Below are 6279 nucleotides of genomic sequence, written 5' to 3' on the forward strand. Positions count from 1 at the left end.
AGCACAGAGCACCCAGGCAGACACCCCCAAACAGGTCCTCAGCAAGGATTACAGCACCCTCACCCGTTGTTAAGTAACCAAAACAGGAGAAGAATGGTTGGCATAGACCACTAATGACCAGACCCCCAGGGTTAGAGCCGACAATCCGAATAAACGAGTCACAACCACAAGGTAAAAGCAAATGTGTACATGGTGGTGGGAGTAAGAGGGACCGGCGGAGGAGCCTACCTGTCAGCGCCTCCATCCCCCAGGTTTCCAGGCTGTGCGGTTTGCTGCCAATTTTTTAAACTGCCGTTTTGGTTAATTAGAAAGAACTGCCCCATTTCTCTCTGCCAAAGCAGACACTTCTAGTGTGAGATAAAGCACAGGTTTGTACAGTGTGGTTAATGCGGAACAGAACAGCCCGCAGGCAGAGTTTGGCGGGTTGAAGGTTCTGTGTTGTGTCTTAGAGGGAACGTTAAATGCCGTAAGCGGCTCTCAGACCTCCAGTCTGGTGACAGACAAGCTTAAGCCTCATGTCGGTCAAGTAGCAAGCTGTGGGGTGGCTTTTTTTGGGGGGGGGAGGGGGATGGGCGGAGTGCATAGGTCAAGCTCTGAGTGTTGATGACTGAAGTGTGAGCAACAGCCAAGCGCTTGAGGGACGGCTAGAAGGAAGCATGTCCCTTGGGAGCAGAGGGAGTGTGTCTGTCCCCAGAACATACATACTAGGACGACTGGTGGCACCTGTGATCCCAGCATCAAGGACATGGCCATAGGTGGCTCCCTGCGACTAACTGGCCAGGCAGCCTAGCCTAATGGTGAGCTCCAAACCAACGAGACTTTGTCCCAAAGGAGGTGGTCAAGTGTTCCCTATCCATATACATGCATGCACACACACATGCATACATGTGCACACACAGAGAAACACACATACATGTGCACACACACATGTGCACACAGAGACACACAGACACGTGTGCACACACATAGGCACACATATATGTGAGCATACATAAATGTGCACACACAAAATGCACACATACATGTACACACAGAGAGAGACACACCTGCATGTGCGCACACAGAGACGTGCATATACATGTGCAACACATACATGTACACACATATATACATGTGCACACACAATTTTGTAAAGCTTGGGGAAGAAGGAAAACAGAATCAACAGGTGGAAGGGGCTGGAGAGATGGCTCGGCAGTTAAGAGCACACGAGTTAAGTTGCCAGCACCCACACTGGCCACCTCACAGCCACCTGTTCCTTCAGCTCCAAAGGGTCTAATGTCCTCCCCCGACCCCCACAGGCACCTGCACTCAGGTGCACATACCCCTCCCCCCCCACTACACATGCACAAAACTAAGGATAAAATCTTGTTTAAACTGGTGGAAATTAAGGGCGGGGAAGAGAGATGAGGTGCCTTTCTGCAACTGCAGAAGTTATGCAGAGCTTGGCTTTCAAGTCATTAGTTCTGCTTCGTTAACTTCCTTCAGTCATAAGGCACATCGCAGGGGAAACCCCTTCTGCCGAGCCAGGGAGGGTCATTTTAGTGGCTGTACCCTGAGTCATCCGGGGAATAACCCGCAATAAATCTCTGCAGTGGCTCCGGGTCCAGTTTCTCTGTGCACTCCGGCCTGAGGCATTAGCCACGCCCCGATCCCTCGCACTCCGCCTGGGTAGAAGCATTAGCCACGCCCCCTTCACTTTACAGCTGGGTTTGAAAGGGAAGCTATAGGAAAGCGCCTGCCCCCCTTGACCAACAGCCCATGCCTGCTGGTGCCCACAGTTCTTACATCCACCGCTTAGTGATTGACATCATTTGGGGGGTGGCTCCCTGTGAAGCCAATATGGGTGTAGAGCTAAGACACACTAGGCCTCCTTGCCATAGGCTAACCTTTCCAGATAAGAAAGTTATCTTTTCTTCTTTTATTACCTCGGATAATAAATCTTGTGAGTTTGATTCTTACAAAAGCCCTCCACTTCTCCATACCTCTCCCGCTGTCTTTTCCTGGTACAAGCTAGTAACCTACTTTTCCAGGGAAATAAATTAATTGTTGCCGGGTGTGGTGGCTCACGCCTTTAAATTCAGCACTCCGGAGCCAGAGGCAGGCAGATCGCTGCGAGTTCAAGGCCAGCCTGGTCTACAAAGTGAGTCCAGGAACAGCCAAGGCTACACAGAGAAACCCTCCACATATTTCAGGCTGTCCTGGAATTCTGTACACCAAACTGGCCTTGAATTCACAGGTTAACTAGGGTTTAGCTAGAGGAGGGAAAGACCCCAGGAGAAAGATCGTGATGACGCCTTGAGAAGGGGCCAGCTGACATCAAGGGGAAAGGTTTCAGCAGACCAGCCCCCCTCACCTTGTCACTAACTCCTCCCTGGTCATCATGCGTCTCAGCTAGAAGGGAAAAAAAAAAAAAAAGCACTGGACATCATACAACGGGCTTTAGTAAGTTTAGGGGCGGTGAATAATGCCCCAATCCCCCACCCAAACTAACATTCTAGAACTTTCTTCTAATTCCCTGTCCAAATAGAATAACAAATCCTGTGAGTCTAACTCTAGATATTTTTTTTCTCAAAACCACCCGTTTCCAACATGCTCAACACCTTTGCTTTCTGCAGTCACCCCCTGAGGGTTCCCTGTCAGTGGAGGTGCTGGGCAGAAAACAGTCTGCTTCCCATTTGCGGCAGATCGTCTTCTGGCGGCAATGCAAAGAACGAGCTACAGTGGTGCGAGACTGAAAGGCAACACAGGATGCAAAGGTCTTACAGCAGCCAGCGATATCTTCAAGCTAAAGAACCAGGCTTGTCCACTGTGGCAGACAACGGAGGGAGGAAAGGAATGGAGAGAGACAGGCGCAGGGCGTGAATAGAGAGTGTATTTGTCTTCTGTAAAGCTGAGACTGGGAGCCACGCACATGCACGCACGCATGCGCGCATGTAGGCACTCATGAGCACGCATGCGCGCACGCAGGCACGCACGCTCTCTCCGCTACATCCTAACAAGGCTGAAGGCATGATGTGATGATACGGAGGCTAAGCGTGCTAGTCTAGCCTCTTTTCCACCCAGTTCTTAGAACCTTATCTAACTGTAACCATTGGCCAGAGGTCTCAGCTCCATAGAACATTAACACATGATCCATGGAAGGTGGGCTTGAAGCCAATCTCTCTCTCTCTCTCCCACACGCCATCTTATAGTCACCATACCCGTTGTCAGGACCCCGGTGAATAATACCCGCAGCACTGTCATCGTTAACTAGTGTATAAAATGTCTCTTTAATTAAGCTGAAACTGAAAGTCCATCTTCTTGGACTACAAAGATAAAGCAAGGGCTAGTGAGATGGTTCAAAGGGTAAAGGTTGCTGTTGCCACAGCCGACAACCTGCGTTCAATCCCTGGGAATTGGTGATGAACAGTTGTCCTGTGAGGTCCACATACGTGCCATGGCAAGTGCCTCCACGAGACACAATGAATTAGCTAATTAATTGGAAAATAAAAATATTTTAAAAGCAGCAGCAGCCACAGCAAGTCCAAATGAACAAATCTGTGGAGTGAGTGCTCCTGAGGGAGGAAAGATGGGTGGGTGCGGAGCATGCAGGCAGAGAAGGGGACCCTGGCCGGGGGTCGGGGGTGGGGTAGGGGGGTGCAGGGTGGCAACACAATAGGCACAGAAATAAATATGTGAAAAAATAAAGGGGAAAGTAAAGGTCACCAGCAGAGTTCGGCTTAGGTATATCCTGAATGGAAATTCCCCTTGAAGTCCACAGGGCCTGATACCAAACTCCACAATGCTCTGTCCCTTCTCTGAAACAGTGTGGCATTTCCAGCTGAGCCAACAGCTCTCCCACACACCTTTGGTCCTCTCTGGTTGACTTGTAGTACTTGATATAATACACAGGCTGTGTGATCACCGGACACACTGTGATAGTTCAGAAAAAAAATTCTGTACATGTTCAATGCATATAAAACGTTTCTATGGGCTGGGTAGGTGGTGGGGGGTGCAGACCTTTAGTCCCACAGGAGACAGAAGCAGGAGGAGCTTTGTGTGTTCAAGACCAGCCTGGTCTACAGAGTAAGTTCCAGGACAGCTAAGACTACACAGATAAACCCTGTTTCAAAAAGACAAAAATAAATAAATAAATAAATAAATAAATAAATAAATGTTTTATGGGTATTTTTATTATTTCTTCGGAAAGATGGGTTCATTTCTTCACATTATATTGTTAGATTTCAAAGGCAAAAATATGATTGTCTGTTCTGAACACTCCCCACCCCCACTCCATGATCACAGGATTTCCTCTAATCTTTCTGGAAGGCCACTCCATATAGGTCACCAATAAAATGGCAGACAGAAGAAGTCACCACATATGACACCACTGTCATAACTCTAGGGTGAATGAACCCTCGGTCCTTAAACACCCACGGAGGATGTCCAGGCCCAACAGTGTCTGTGTTGCCTTGGGCAGGGCAAGACCTGAGAGCTCTAAGAGGTCAGCAAGTGGGGCGGGCGCGATAGGCTAAACAATTTCCCTCGGCTCTAAAAATAAACCCATGCTTGACGCGAACGAGATGTAACAGGAGCAAACAAGAGGCGAGGCAGAATTTGGTGTTAGGAGCAAAGAAGGTGACACCTCTCAGGGCAGTCTCCTTTCTGGTTTTTGGTTTTGTTTGTTTGCTTGTTTGTTTGTTTTGTAGACCAGGCTGGCCTGGAACTCACAGCGATCCGCCTGCCTGTGCCTCCCGAGTGCTGGGATTAAAGGCGTGTGCCACCACGCCCCAGGCCTCTGTCTCCTTTCTTTTAAAAGAAAAATCAGGATCTGCAAACAGAGAGACAGGCATTTTCCCCAAACCCTTCTCAGTGCTGTCAGACTCCGATTTCAATGACCTTAAAAAGCTTGAGGAACTGACAGAAACGGATACTTTGTATAGTCCAGCAGCTTTAACATAGTTTCTAACCCAAACAACGGCTTCTTGCGGCGGCGGAGGGTGGGGTGGGGGGGTGGGGGGCGGGGGGGGGGTGAGGGGGGAAAGCGAGAGAGAACCAGGACTAAGGGCAGCAGGCAGCATAGTCTCTGTACTTGGAGAGTGGCTGCTACACGCGAAGGGCAAAGCTCTGGGACTAGACAGCTGCGTACCAGGGCTTCAGCCAGGACTGCAAGTCCCTCAAGATTTGCTGGTCTACAAGCCTTTGGCTATTCACAGGTGAAGTGGGGGCGGCGGGCGGGGGGGGGGAAAGCGGAGGAGCGGGGGCATCTGCTAAAACCCGCGAGTGACGATGGCGTCTCTGGCACGAAGCTTCTCCGGAGGAATGGGGTGTGGGTTCAGCTGAACTTTCTAGATCTCTCTCTAATCAAAGGACGCAGTCATGGTGGAGAAAGGTGGCTGGTGTGACCCTGAGTGCCATAGGCAAGTTTTAGGGAACAGGGTGAAGGAACGAAAGTGGGGGAGAAGGGAGGAAGGAGGGAGAAACGCGGGGCCAGAGAGGCCGGGAAAGGCAGAGAGGGGCATCGCGTGTGTGGCCCGGAAGGTCTTGGTGAGGGGCTCTGACAGACACGGGCTGGCTCAGCCAGGGAGCCGGGGTGATAAGCAACCTGTGATTTGAACCTCACAACCTAGCCCTGGGGAGTAAGTTCCAGGGAGCTGATGCTGCCTTCTGCCTAGTTCCTGCCCCGGAAGTCTGCTGAGAGGGCAGAGAGGGGGCTTCATCAGGGACCAGAGGCCTCTTTGTGGCCAATACAACTTATGCTCATCCCCCGCCCCCGCCCTAAGAAATACTCAGTCCTTTGCCCTTACTTAAAGCATCACAATAAAAAACAAAGAAAATTCAAGTTTGACATATTATGGCCAGAAAAATAAGTTATTATGACCTGGCACTGTTCCAATTCGGAGCCGCAAAGTCAAGCCATAGCATAATTACAACCCAATTTGTTCTTTAAAACACTACAAACTTTATTTTTTTTTCTTTCTGCTGAAAATAGATTCTTTTTTGTTTTGTTGTTGTTTTGGTTTTGGGTTTTCGAGACAGGGTCTCTCTGTATTAGCCTTTGGCTGTCCTGGACTTGCTTTGTAGACCAGGCTGGCCTCGAACTCACAGCGATCCGCCTGCCTCTGCCTCCTGAGTGCTGGGATTAAAGGCGTGCTGAAAATAGATTCTTGTCTTAAAAAAATAGGTCCTGAGTGTGGCTTTCCTTCCCTCCACTCCTCCCTTCCCCTCCCCTCCCCTCCCCTCCTACCAGGATCCACCACCCTCCTTTTTCTCACTAAAAAAGAACAGGCTTCTAAGACA

Source organism: Acomys minous, assembly GCF_964271855.1.
Source record: "Acomys minous genome assembly, chromosome: 16".
NCBI lineage: Eukaryota > Metazoa > Chordata > Mammalia > Rodentia > Muridae > Acomys > Acomys minous.